Source organism: Lepus europaeus, chromosome 23, assembly GCF_033115175.1.
Source record: "Lepus europaeus isolate LE1 chromosome 23, mLepTim1.pri, whole genome shotgun sequence".
Classification (NCBI taxonomy): Eukaryota; Metazoa; Chordata; class Mammalia; order Lagomorpha; family Leporidae; genus Lepus; species Lepus europaeus.
Genome location: NC_084849.1, coordinates 5,620,993 through 5,635,507, shown reverse-complemented (window position 1 = coordinate 5,635,507; position 14,515 = coordinate 5,620,993). Strand labels below are relative to the sequence as shown.

General features: G+C 54.6%; 1 protein-coding gene across 1 annotated transcript in view; it reads right to left on the bottom strand.

Moving 5' to 3' along the window:
* Positions 1-6,681, bottom strand: part of SBNO1 (strawberry notch homolog 1) — a 76,411-nt gene extending 69,730 nt beyond the window's left edge. The window contains exon 1 of the mRNA XM_062182604.1: positions 6,577-6,681. The gene's annotated coding sequence lies outside the window, so the exon portion shown is untranslated. The remainder of the gene's footprint in view (positions 1-6,576) is intronic.
* Between the last annotated feature and the right edge of the window lie 7,834 nt (positions 6,682-14,515).

Sequence of the window (14,515 nt, the reverse complement as noted above, 5' to 3'; positions counted from 1 at the left end):
CAAATGTTTACTTCTACCTATTAACCATCATTTTGATAAATATTAGTGCTGTGTTCAAAAAGAGATGTTTTCTTCAGAATCAATGATGTAACACTTTATTTCCCAAAACAAAATTGTTAGCGATCTTCTCAATAATTAAATACAAATTACCATTATATTAAAAGTGCCACACATAAAATTTGCCCAGTATTGTCTCTAAAAGAAATCAAACATTTTTAAAATGTGGACTTAAGGGGCTATTCGTGGCTTAGCAGGTAAAGCCATTGCCTGCAATGCAACGACCCCTTATGGGCGCTGGTTCTTGTCCCACCTGCTCTACTTCCTATCTTGCTCCTTGCTAAAGGCCTGAGAAAAGCAGTGGAGGCTAGCCCAACTGTTTGGGTCTCTCTTACCCACGTGGGAGACCCAAATGATGCTCTGAGCTTCGGCCTGGCCCAGCTCCAGTCACTGCAGCCATCTGGGGAGTGAATCAGTGGACTGCAGAGTCTATCTCTTTCTGTCTCTCCCTCACTCCCTGCAACTCTTTCAAATAAATCAATATTTTTAAAAAAATTAAATGTGCAATTAGCAAATATCTTTGCTTTGAGGAACAAGAAAAATGATTTTCTCGGGGGCCAGCACTGTGGCACAGCAGGTTAAGCCATCATTAGCAGCACTGGCATCCATGTGGGTGACCAGTATGAGTCCCAGCTGCTCCACTTCCAATTCGGCTCCCTGCTAATACACCCAGGAAACCAGCTGAAGAGGGCCCAAGTGCTTGCTGAGAAAGGCTCAGCCCTGGCCATTGCGGCCATTTGGGGAGTGAACCAGTCTTCCATCTGCTGGTTCACGCCCCAAATGACAGCAATGATGACTTGGGCCAGACTAAAGCCAGGAGCCAGGAACTCCACCCAAGCCTCCCACATGGGTGGCAGGGACCCAAGCACTTGGGCCATCTTCCACTGCCTTCCCAGGAACATTAGCAGGGAGCTAGATCAGAAGGTGAGTGGTCAGGACTCTATGGGATTCTAGCATGCCAAGTGGTAGCTTAACCCACTGCAACACAGTCAGTCATGGCAGCAGTTTAAATATATATACACACAGGGGCTGGCAGTGTGGCTCAGCAGGTTAAAGCCCTGGCCTTAAGCGCCGGTATCTCATATGGGCACCAGTTCGAGTCCAAGCTGCTCCTCTTCCAATCCAGCTCTCTGCTATGGCCTGGGAAAGCAGAAGATGGCCCAAGCGCTTGGGCCCCTGCACCGGGCGTGGGAGACCCAAAAGAAGCTCCTGGCTTCAGATTGGCACAGCTCCAGCCATTGTAGCCATCTGGAGAGTGAACCAATGGATGGAAGACCTCTCTCTCTCTCTCTCTCGTTCCTCTGTGTAACTCTTTCAAATAAATAAATCTTAAAAAAAAAAAAAAAGGGAGTGCCTAAAAAAACACACAAAATATATATACACATATATTGGGGAGGGGGTGCATTTGGCAATGATTAGGATACCTTAGACAATGGCATCTCCTATCTAATGCCTCATAAGTTCCAGGTTCCTGCTAACGGACACCCTGGAAGGCAGCAGGATGATGGCTCAAGTACTTGAGTCCTTGCCACCCACTAGGGAGACCTAGACTAAATTCCAGGATCCTAACTTCACTCCAGCCAAGCCCTGGCTGTTGTAGGCTTTTGAGAGTGAACCAGCAGATGGCGGATCTCTGTAGACAGCAAGCACTGCGACACAGTGGCTAATCTGCTGCTTGCAAGCCAGCATCCCATATTGAATACTGTTTCAAGTCTCTGTGTCTCGGCTTCTGATCCAGCTCCCTGCTAATATACCTGAGAAAGCAGTGGAGGATGGCCCAAGTACTTGGGTCCCTACCACACTTCTGGGAGACCTGGATGGAGTTCTTGGCTTTGGCCTAGCCTGGCCTTGATGTTTTGGGGCCATTAGGGATTGAACCAGAAGATGGAATCTCTTTCTCTCCCCCCACCCCACCTTTCAAATGAATAAATCTTTTTTTTTTTGGACAGGGAGAGTGGACAGTGAGAGAGAGACAGAGAGGAAGGTCTTCCTTTGCCGTTGGTTCACCCTCCAATCGCCGCCGTAGCCGGCGTACCACGCTGATCCGATGGCAGGAGCCAGGTGCTTCTCCTGGTCTCCCATGGGGTGCAGGGCCCAAGCACTTGGGCCATCCTCCACTGCACTCCCGGGCCATAGCAGAGGGCTGGCCTGGAAGAGGGGCAACCAGGACAGAATCCGGCGCCCCGACTGGGACTAGAACCTGGTGTGCCGGCGCCGCAAGGCGGAGGATTAGCCTGTTGAGCCACGGCGCCGGCCTAAATCTTTTTTTTTTTACTTAAAAATTTATTTAAGTCAGAGTTACACAGAGAGTGGAAGAGCCAGAGAAGAGAGGGAGAAAGAGAATCTTCCACCTGCTGATTCATTCCCCAAATGGCCCCAACAACTGGGGCTGGGTCAGGCTGAAGCCAGGAGTTGGGAACTTCTCCCAGATCTCCAACATGGGTGCACAGTCCCAAGTACTAGGGCCATCTTCCACTGTTTTCCCAGGTACATTAGCAAGAAGCTGGATTGGAAGTGGAGCAGCCGGGTCTCAAGCCTGAGCCGATATTGTATGCTGGCGTCGCAGGTGGCAGCTCTACCTGCTATAACACAATGCAGGCCCTTCAAATTAATAAATCTAAAAAATATTATAAAGATATCAGAGAAATGAAAAGATAGTTATAAGAAAGTAGGCCGGCGCCGTGGCTTAACAGGCTAATCCTCCACCTTGCGGCGCCGGCACACCGGGTTCTAGTTCCGGTTGGGGCGCCGGATTCTATCCCGGTTGCTCCTCTTCCAGGCCAGCTCTCTGCCATGGCCCTGGAAGGCAGTGGAGGATGGCCCAAGTCCTTGGGCCCTGCACCCGCATGGGAGACCAGGAGAAGCACCTGGCTCCTGGCTCCTGGCTTCAGATCAGCGCGATGCGCCGGCCACAGCGGCCATTGGAGGGTGAACCAGCGGCGAAAAGGAAGACCTTTCTCTCTGTCTCTCTCACTATCCACTCTCCCTGTCAAAAAAAAAAAAAAAAAAAAATTATTTATTTCAGAGGCAGAGAGACAGACAGACAAAGGTCTTCTATGCACTGGCTCATTCTCCAGACGGCCGCAACAGCTGAAGCTGCACTGATCCGAAGCCAGAAGCCAGGAGCCTCTGCTAGGTCTCCCATGCAGGTGCAGGGGCCCAAGCACTTGGACTATCCTCCACTGCTCTCCCAGGCCACAGCAGAGAGCTGGATTTGAAGTGGAACAGCCGGGACTCAAACCAGTGCCCATATGGGATGCCAGTACTGCAGGTGGCAGCTTTACCTGCTACGCCACAGCGCTGGGCCCCTCTCCTCTTTGCTATAACTCTTGCTTTCAAAAGAAAAATAAAAATCTGAAAAAAAAAAAAAAATGCTGCTTGGGACACCCACATGCCATACCAAAGCACCCAGGTTCAAGTACCTGTTCTGCAATTAATTTCCAGCTAATGCACACCCTATAAGGTAGCAGGTGACAGCTAAAGTACCTGGGTCCAACCATCCACGTGGAAAACTCACACTGAGTTCCTGGATCCTGGCATTGGCCTGGCCCAGTCCAGGTGACTAGGGAAATGAACCAGCAGATGGTGGTATCTCTCCATCTGTGTGGGTCTCTGCTTTTCAAATAAATATTAAAAACAACAAAAAATGTACCTAAGAACTTCCTTTACCTACAAGGATATCATCTGTATTTTTCAACACCCAATGGCTCAGGGACCCTTGCTCAGTAAAGTGACCCCTCCAACACAGAACCCTTAGAAAGAAGACATCCACAAAGGAATGTGCAAATCATAAACAAAGTTTCAAAATCGGTTAATCCTCCACATGTAGCTCTGGGCAGGCTGCTCCACTTCCCATCCAGCTCTCTGCCGTGGCCTGGGAGAGCCATGGAGGACGGCCAGAGTCCTTGGGCCCTGCACCTGCATGGGAGACCAGAAGAAGCTCCTGGCTCCAAATCAGCTCAGCTCCAGCCGTTACGGCCGTTTAGAGAGTGAACCAGCAGATGAAAGACCTCTCTGTATCCCTCTCACTGTAACTCTACCTCTCAAATAAGTAAATAAAATATTAAAAAAAAAAAGTAGAGGGAAGCAAAAGCAAAGTTCACACAACTTTCTAGATCATCACTACCTGAAATTCAGATGCTAACCCTAAAACTCTGTCTGCGGCTTCTTCGTCCTTTGATCTTCAAAATAATCTATGAGTCAATACTACTCATCATTGCCTCATCACAAAGGAGAAACTGAGGCTTAAAAAGACAAACTTGACTTAACAAGCACACAATCTCGGCAGAGCACTGGCACACCAGGAGGTCTGACTCCCACCCCCTCAAAACCCTTTCCTCTCTACTCCTAGCCCTATATGGAACCCTCCTCATCTTCAGGCTCCGAACAAAACATCTACTGAACATCTACAGGCTTCCGTTCTGGCCAGCATTCCCCAACCACCACAGTGCAACCACTGTGTGCACTGTATCTGCACTATCTGGGGTACAGTTAGTGATCTAAAAGTGACTTAAAGTGTCTAGGAGGATCTACAGAGGCTCCATGCAACCCAACACCATTTTATGTGAGGGACCAGCGCATGTGCAGAGCTTGGGATCCGTGGGGGTCCTGGAAGAGAACCAGAATTTTTCTAATAGGCTGGTCACAATATGTTATCAAATGAATTTTGTGTATCATTGCCAGCATTTTTAAATTCGATGTTATTTCAAAAAGTGCATGGAAAATACATATTATGAAAAAATATCGATTTCAAATTTTACACACAAATAAACTTATAACTGCATTTTCCACAAATGTCTTAAGTACCCTGTTATAAAAAATTAGTGTACAGCATTCAGAAAACACATTTCATGCAAAGTTTCTGTTAAATGTGTATATACTAGCTCACCATGTAAAACACAACTCTCACCATGAGCTATAACAAAACTGAAAATTATTACTACAATCTAAACATTGTCTCCCAAGAAACAGAAAAGCTAATTTGGTGGGTTTCACACCGTATCTTAGCCTTGAAGTAGAATCCCTGCCCTTGCATCTGCAACTTCAGCCCTCCCACAGTTGTCCGTAGCACGGGGGAGCTCCTGCCAGGAGATCTGTCAGTCAGCAAAGATAATCCCGAAAACTTCAGGATTACATCATCTTAGTTATTCATTGGCTAAACTGAAAGCACTTCACTATTAAAAAAAAAATGCATCTTCTCACCAGCTTCAAGCAGGCCAAGCCAGGGAACCCGCACGCCCCCCGCGGGGCAGGGGGCTCACCCAGACACCCAGATGTGTCTGTCACCAGCGCCTCCAAAGCAGGGAAACCTCCCCAGAGCCCTGGCGCCAGGGAACGCCGCCTGACCCCCAAGCTCTGCCCTGCCCTCGGCGACGCTTCACCTGACAGCTGAAGGGGAAAACACAGGCTTGTGAAGGAACTGTAAGAAACCCAGCAGAGACACGCACGGCAGCGCTCCGGGCTCCGGGAGACCTCGGAGACGCTCCGCGCCGAGGCGCGCTCCTCCGGGCAGCCCTGCGACTCCGCACCGGCTCGGGGGCGCCGCGCCCCGGCTCCCCGGGGCCCCCGGCCCGCAGCGCCGGGAACCAACTTTCAAAGGTCGGAGGGGACCAGTGTATAACCTTCCCTCAGCACGTGTTCAGCACAAACTTCCGGGTGCGGCTACAATTGGCTGCGCAATTCATTGGATGGAGACGGCGCCTCGGCTCCCGTCCGCTCGCCCCTCTCCCCGGCCGGCGGAGCCCCAAAACAAAAGCCTCCCCCGGCCAACGCGGCACGCCCGAGCGCGGACCGCAACCCCGGCCCGCACGGCAGCACAAAGCCGCGCCGGCGAGCGGACGGGCCGGACGCCGGGTCGGCCCCGACTCGGACCCCAAGGGTTCGGGAACATCCAAATCCCCCCAGCGGTTAAACCGACCCCCGGCCGGCTCTGCTCGGGGAGCCTGACATGCTCGCTCCACCGAACTCTCTCCGGACGAGCAAGTCGCCAACCGCCGTCCCCCGAGCACCGAGCCGGCTTCCCGGCCGCCGGCGGGGCGCGCAGGCAGCCCCCACGTGTGCACGCACCGTGCCCGGCGCCCACCGCCGCCACGGGCTCGGGTGTAGGCAGGGCGCCCGCAGCCTCCCTCGCTCCCTCCGCCTAAGCCGCCTGCACGGCTCGGGCAGCGGCCGGACCCCACTCTGCTCGCGGGACAAACACAGGGCGCGACCCCCGTGCAGCCGGCGTGCGCCGCCGCTGCCCCCTCGGCCCGGGGGCGCCTCCCGCCCGGGGCAGCGCCGAGCCCCGCCAGCGGCGTCCGCAGGGCCCGGCGCTCACGGCCGCCGCCGGGACCGTGGCCCCCGGGGGTCCCGGAGCGCGGGGCGGCGGGGGGCGGCGAGCGCGCAGCGAGGCCCCAACCCGGGCTGAGGTGGCGGCGCCCCCCCCAGCCCGGCCCCACACGGACCCCGAGGAGGGTGGGAGTGGGAGGCTGTCCGGGAGGGGGAGAGGGGAGGCAGGGCAGGGCTGAGGGGAGGACTCACTTTCCCCGCGGGACCCGACGCCAGGACAGCTTCTCCCCGGCGACGAGCGCTTCGAGAGCCGGCGGCGGCAGGAGCGGCGGAGGCGGCGGCGGCGGCGGCGGCAGCGGCGTCCGGCTCTGCCTACCTCCCCGCCGCCATCTTGACGCCCCTCCCCCCAGCCCCCCCGCCCCACGGGGAGGGGAGGGGGAGGGACGCCGGACGAGGCGCCGCGCGCAGGCAGCGCGCGCCGCGCCCCCACGTGACTTCCTCCCGCCCCACCCCCACCCCCCGCCGCTCCCCCGCGCCCCGCCTCCCTCCCAGACGGAGGAAGATGATTCCCCCCCCATCTCGGCCTCTCCGCGCCTTCGCCGCCAGAAACGGACTCCGCCGGCTCCTGCCGGCCCGGTACCAGTGGTTGGATCCAAGGGAATTCCGGAACCCAAACGGTCCATTGTCGCGGCTCTAGGGTGGGCGAGGGGTAAGGGGGCCGGGTTCCCGAGAAGGGGGAGGGGGGTAGGCGAAGGCCTCCGAGGAGAGTCACGTGTCTACTGTTTCCGCCGGCGCTCGCGGAACACTCGCGAGAATTCCGTTCCCCCGCCCCGCCTCCCGCGGGCTGTCGGGAAGAAGGTCTGCGCCGGGTGCCGCCAGGAGGTCGGCCGGTGGGACGTGCGCATGCGTCCCACACCTGCTTTCAAAGTCGGGCTAGGAGGGGCCCGCGGCTATTTTCGGAACCCTTTGGGTGGGTTGCGGCGACCCAGGAAGTCACCCAGTGGCGTATGTGTCCTTTTGAAAATCTCGTCCGTCCTAGAAGTAAAAATCCGCATGTTCGTGGCGTGTCAGGCTCGCCGCAGGCGCCGGGACCGCGCGTGACGGGGCCGGGCGGCCGGGGCAAGGCCACGGTCGCACCCCGAGGAGGGCAGGGTCAGTCCCGCACCGGGCCGCACCGGGCGACGAGCCTGGACTTCTGGTCGCCCTGGGCGTAGCTGGGGCAGTGGGCACGCGTGGGTGACTCTTGCCCGCGGCTGGCTGCGCGTCCCACCCAGTGCGGTCGCGACAACGGCTGGGAGTGAAAGGGTGCGCTCTCCAGAGGAGGCGGTGGGGGCAGGCGTGGCGGGAGTGATTAGGAGTACGAGTCTTCCAGTCACTGCTTGTCTAGATAAATGAGGTTGTGTTACCAGAGGGTACTTCCGGAAGTATGCGTGTGAGGACAGAGGGCCGCGAGGGTGTCAGACTGTCCTGCACAAAATAAATGGCCGTCTTAACTCCGTCTTCCAAGTTGAAGCGTCTGATAGGTATGTGCGTGCGTCTGTGAATAAGTGAGGGTGTGAAAGTGCCCGCTGACCGCTTTGTGCATGATCAGCTCGCGTCCGTTTCTCTTGATCCTCCCTCGACAAATAATTCCGAGCAAGGACCTCGGCGGCCTGGTGCATCGCTGTGCGCTAGACTGGCCTACGAGCAGTCTGAACCCGTCATCTTGGAAAGGAAGAAGAAGCTGCAGAGAGGTCCAAGGCAGCCCAGCAAATGCAGTGGTGCCTTTGGGGCGTGGCCAGTGGTCCCAGATTCCGGAAGTGAGACCCCACCCAGAAACCCACATACCCCTTGAGAAATTCCTGAGCCTAAGTCAGATCTCTGGTCATCCCTGCACCTGCAGCCGAGCGTCAAGGTTGTGTTTCGGGTGCTTGTGCACACCCGGGTTGTGTACAAGGTCACTCGTTCACAGAGGCAAAGATAGGGAACGATTCACCCTTTCTTAGCTCTTGATCTTAGCCAAGAAGCAGTAGATTGGCACGTCTTTGAAGGACGGGTTCGGCGAGGGCACTCCCCTCCCTACGCATATGAGCATGCACAGCCTCAGATACGGTTTGTTTGTGTGTACACAAACCCTGAAAGTCAACACAGCGGTCGCATCCGTGTCTAAGAACTGAGATACCGAGGGTCAGCGGTGGGAGGAAGTCTTACTGGGTGCGCGCAGAGAGGAATTAGAGCTGGAAGCAGGTATTTCAGAAAGTGCTTGGTCAGGCATGGAACTGGCTGTCTACACGACGCTTCTTCATTCGACCAGTCACTACGTGCCACATACTGCGTGAGGCATTAGGGATATGGGTGTTTTAAGATTTACCTCATTGATTGGGAAGAGTTACAGAGAGGTAGAGACAGAGAAAGGGGTAGGGATATGGGTTTAAGAACAAGAAACGGGAAGGGGAAATGGTCCCTGCCCTGGAGATGAACGTCCTTACGTTCTAGTAGACGTTAACCTCAAAAGCACACAAACTGTGGGATTATAACTGCAGTGCTACCCAGTGGGCCACACACTGGGACAGAGGAACCTGGCCTCAACAGGGAAGTCAAAGAAGGCTTCCCCAAGAAAGTGACAGCTGAGATTTGAAAGGTGAGAGTGAACGAGGCGTGGAGACGAGAGCGGTGCAAGTCCAGACCCGGAAGCAGCAAAGCACCTAGCGGGACGGTGAGAAGGCAAGTCCACCAGACGCCGCCGGCTCTCAGCTCCGCGCCCGGGCTGCTGTGCGCTGCCCCGATGAGGGAGACGGCAAGGCTGCAGGAGGAGGCCGCCTGTGGCCGGCAGCCCAGCGGCTGCAGATCTCTCCCGGTGTGCAGCTTTACCACACTTGCACAACTACCCCCACCCCAGACACCAGGACCAACCGGAGCACAGCCCCTTCACGCTCAGACAAGCACCAGCTGGGCAGAGCCACCTCCATGGAGTTGGGGTTCAGCAACTGGGGGCCATGCCTAAGTGACACCAGCCTTTCTGTGTCCCCTCCCCCTTGGTGGGGAGAGCTGCAAGCAGTTGACCCTCTAGGAAGCCCTGAGGATCTCTGGGTAGCCTTTTGAATCATCATCGTTTATTCCTGATTCATGAACTGTCTCCTGACCGAGCCTTGACGGAACAGGTGAAGGCACTGCCGGTCGCGATAAGCGTTACAGGTGGACGCGGGCCTTTCTCAAGCGGTCTCTGGGATGTGGACTCTGTTCTGGGAGCTACCCGGAGCCCCTCTTACACAGAGGACGGCTGTGGTCAGATGCACCTCTGGAAGCCGGGCGTCTAAGAACCAGAGTACAGGTACAAAGACCAGACAGGTGAGAGGAGAACCTGAAGTGCAGAAAACGATAGTGAAGGAGGCCAAGTTCAGCCAGTGTGCAGGAGGTAAAACTGGCAGTTTGCAGAGGGATTTGGGGGCCCCCGGGGTGGGGGGAGCTAGCACAACACCGTGATGCTGCTACCTGGGGAGGGGACAGTGCCGTCGGCTGGAACTGACCTCAGGAGAAACAGGCCTAACGAGATAACGGGACAGGTAATGAGTTTGGCTTTAGGTGGGGAGAATGTGTGTTACAGACGCCCCCAAATGGCTAACACAGCAAACGTCCGGCTGTTTCTCGTAATTACGCAGGGCAGTCACCAGCTGATGGGTCAGCTGTGGGCTGGGCTCGGCTGGGATGCTGTGGCCTCTCCGTGGCACAAGTGTAGTGACTTAGGGCTCCCAAGAACAGAAAGGCAGAAGCTACTAAGCTCTCTTAAGTCTTCGTCTTTTTTTTTTTTTTTAAGATTTTTATTTATTTATTTGAGAGGTAGAGTTACAGACAGTGAGAGGGAGAGACATAGAGAAAGGTCTTCCTTCTGTTGGTTCACCCCCCAGATGGCTGCAACTGCCAGGGCTGTGCCAATCTGAGGCAGGAGCCAGGAGCTTCTTCCCGGCTTCCCACATGGGTCAGGGGCCCAAGCAATTGGGCCATCTTTACTGCTTTCCCAGGCCACAGCAGAGAGCTGGATTGGAAGAGGGGCTCGAACTGGTGCCCATATGGGATGCCAGCGCCACAGGCGGAGGATTAACCTACTGCACCACAGCGCCAGCCCTAAGTCTTTGTCATATTGACTGACCACTTGGGAGTGATGTTAGCAAGCCCAAATGGGACTCGAGGAAAAGCAACAAAAGGTGAAATTCGCTGGCCCCCACAGTTCTCTCCTGGAGGGTTTTAAGGGCCCTGTGGGAAACCCAAGTGGAGACTCTTGCAAGCGGTTGCAATCCAGGGCTTGTTGGTCTGAGGGATTAAAATACGAGAGGGTAAAACTACGCAGGAGGAAATTCAGAGACAAGTGCAGGACCCAGGGCAGAACCTTGAGAGTTTCTGGTTTATGGGGGAAAAAAAAAATAAGGTTTTGTGTTTTGATTGATTTAGAGAGAGAATGTGTCTTCCAAGTGCCAGTCCATTCCTCAGGTGCCTACAACAGCCAGGGCTGAGCCAGGCCTAACCCAAGAGCCACAGACTCCCTCCAGGTCTCCCACGTGGGTAACAGAAGCACAAGTACTTGAGCCATTATCCTCTGCCTTCCCATGGGCGTTAGCAGGAAGCTAGAGGGCTCACAGCAGCACCCCAAGATGGACTGTGGGCGTCCCTAGTGCTGGTTTAACCCACTGTGCCCCGGCACCTGCCCCAGAGCCTTCGGTTTTTGTGTCTAAGAGGTGAGCATGCAGTAAGCCTAAGGAAAGTGATTCAGGAAGAAATTCTGCCATGGAGCAGGGGAGCAAAGTTTCGAGGAGTGAGCGGGCAGCAGCATCTGGCTCAGCAGAGAGCACCAGGCGTGGCTCAGGCCGCTGGGGGTGGACATGGGTGGACCTGGCGGTGGGCGCCAGTTGTTTCAACTGCTTCTGACCGTCCGGCATCCATTGCTCTGTCTTCAGTTAGCAGTGCCTTGGTCTTACCTCTCCTCCTCCAAAGTCCTTGTGGCTCAGGGAGCACGAGCCGTCTCCCAGCCGTAACCACTCCAGAACTCTGGCTCAGTGGAATCCTGAGCCCACTGCCAGGTCCCCATGACTGAGCTAGTGCCACATCAGTGACACTGCATTCCAAAACGTCACATGCAAACATTAAGGAGAACCCCACCCACTTGGCGCTGCTCTTGCTAAACTAGTGTTGAGAAGTCGGGGCAGTGGTCAGATGAGGCAAGCAGCCAGTCCGAGTGAGGGCAGCCTCGAGTATAGGGCCGAGAGGCAGAGGGAGACAGCCCCAGTGACATCACTTGAGGCCCTGGGTCCTGTCCAGGCGAGTTACCCCCACCCCTGGACTGCTCTAACCGTCAATAAGTCCTTCTTTCCTGAAGTCAGAGTGGGGTTTTCCACATTTGCAGTCCAGGAGAATCCTAACCTATACAGTTCCCAACCAAAATGCAGTGTTAAGTTTCGAAACAGTGCTGGCGCTGTGGCATAGCAGGTAATGCAGCCGCCTGCAGCACTGGCATCCCACAGGGGCGCCGGTTTGAGTCCCAGCTGCTCTACTTCCTATCCAGCTCTCTGCTATGGCCTGGGAAAGTAGAAGATGGACCAAGCACTCAGGCCTCTGCCCCCATGTAGGAGACCTGGAGGAGGCTCCTGGCTCCTGGCTTCGGATTGGCCCAGCTCCAGCCATTTTGGCCATTTGGGGAGTGAACCAGCAGATGGAAGACCTCTCTGGCTCTCTGTAATTCTGCTTCTCAAATAAATAAGTAAATGCTTAAAAAAAAAATTTCAAACCTAGGAACCAACGCTGTGGTGTGGTAGGCTAAGCCTCTGCCTGCTGCACCGGCATCCCAGATGGGCTCTAGTTTGTGTCCTGGCTGCTCCACTTCTGATCCAGCTTCCTGCTTATGGCCTGGGTGGAAGATGGCCCAAGTCCTTGGGCCCATGCACCCACGTGGAAGATCCAGAAGAAGCTCCTGGCTCCTGACTTCAGCCTGCGCTAACCCCAGCAGATATGACCATTTGAGAAGTGAACAAGCAGGTGGAAAATATCTATCTCTCTCTCTCTCTCCTCCTCTCCTTCTCTCTGTACCTCTGCCTTTCAAATAAAATATACCTTTTCCCAAAAATTAATGTATTTATTTGCTTTCCCAGGCCATATCAGGGAGCTGGATCAGAAGTGGAGCAGCTGGGACTTGAACCGCTGCACACATGGGGTGCTGACCTTGCAGGCAGTAGTAGCTTTACCCACTATACCACAGCACCGGCCCTAGAATGATAATTTTTGAAACTTCTGCTTCTCTGTAACTCTGCCTTTTAAATAAATAAGTACATCTTTAAAAATACAAAATTTTTAAAAAGTATTTATTTATTTTAGAGGCAGAGTTACAGATAGAGAGGGAGAGACAGAGAGAGGTCTTCCAACCACTGGTTCACTCCCCAGATGGTTGCAATGGCTAGAGCTTGACCAACCTAAAGCCAGGAACCCGGCCTGCCTCTGGGTTTCCCATGTGAGTACAAGGACCCAGCCACTGGGGCCACTTCCACTGCTTTCCCACGCCATTAGCAGGGAGCTGGATGGGAATTGGAGCAGCCGGGAATTGAACTGGCACCCATACAGGATGCTGGCGCCACAGGTGGAGGCCTAACCTACACCACAGTGCCGGCCCCAAATATTCATTATATTTGAAAGGCAGATTGACAGAGAGACACAGAGAGAGAGATTCCATCTACTGGTTCATTCCCCAGATGACTGCAATGGCCAGTGCTGGGCCAAACCAGAGCCAGGAGCTTCCTCCGAGTCTTCCATGTGGGTGGCAGGAGCCCAGCCACTTGGGCCACTTCCACTGCTTTCCCAGGTGCACTAGCAGAGAGCTGGATTGAAAGTGGAGCAGCCTGGAATTGAACTGGCACCCGTAGAAGAAAGTGGCAGCCTAACATGCTATGCCACAACACCAGCCCCCCAAAATAAATTTTTAAAATGTATATTTATTTTCATCCACTTGGAGGTAGCACAAAAGAGAGCGAGAGAGAAAGATCCACTATCACTGATTCATTCTCAAATGACTACAACATCAGGACTGGACCAGGCTGAAGCCAAGGGCCTAGAACTCTGTCCAGGTCTCCCACACGGGTGCGTGGGCCCCAGCAATGGAGTCGTCATCTGCCTCTCGGATGTCCTAGCAGGAAGCCGGGAGATGCGCGGGTCCCAAGCAGCCACTTAAACCAGCTGTGCCACAACCCCAAACTGTTTATTCAAGAGACAGAGACAGACAAGGGTCTTCCTCTCTCCCATCTCTGTCTCATCTCCCTTCTGTTGATTGACTCTGCAAGTGCCCAGAATTGCCAGGGCTGGGCCAAGGCCAAAACTGGGAGCCACGAATTCAATCCAGGTCTCCCTAGCAGGTGGCAGGAACCCAACTACATGAGCCATCACCATTGCCTCCCAGTTAGCAGGAGGCTGGAGTCAGAAACCCAGGCACTACCATGCACTCGGATGTGAACTGCTGGACCACATGCCTGCTTGTTAGTTCGTTTCTCTCTCTCTCTCTCTCTCTCTCTCTCTCTCTCTCCCTCTCTCTCTCTCGTAAAGGCAAAGAGACACAGAAATATCTTTCATCCCCTGGCCTGCTCTCTAAATGCCTGCAATAGCCAGGGCTGGACCACACCAACCCCAGAAGCCCAGAACTCCATCGGAGTCTCCCAAGCAACTGGCAGGGATCCAGGCACGAAGGCCATCGTCTGCTGCCCCGCAGAGTGTGTGCAGGCAGTGCTGGAGTTCAAGCCTGGTAGCCGAGGCTCGAACCGGGCTTTGTGATATGGGGTGCGAGTGTCCCAAAAGTGGGAACTTAGCTGCTGCACCAAGCACTCCCCCCTCCTCGACTCCCCCACCCCTCACCCTGCTCCACTTTTCTTAAAGAGGAAATGTGGGGAGGAAAGAAGCTCTACTCCTCTGGCAGATTAGGAAAAAAACCTCATTGCACATGAAAGCCCTTTGGGTCTCTGTCAAGGCTTTGCCACTGTGCTGTTTATTCTCTGCACCCTGACAGGGAGCCTGGCTGGGGAACCTGTCTTGAAAAGCTACTGAATAGACAAGTTTTGATCTCACCAAAGGGAGGACGTGTTAATAACACCAAATCACAGCAATTCACGAAGATGCTCTTTTTAAAGAATTTTTTAAATTTGAAAAGCAGAGTTACACAGAAGGAGAGGCAGAGAAAGAGAGAGAT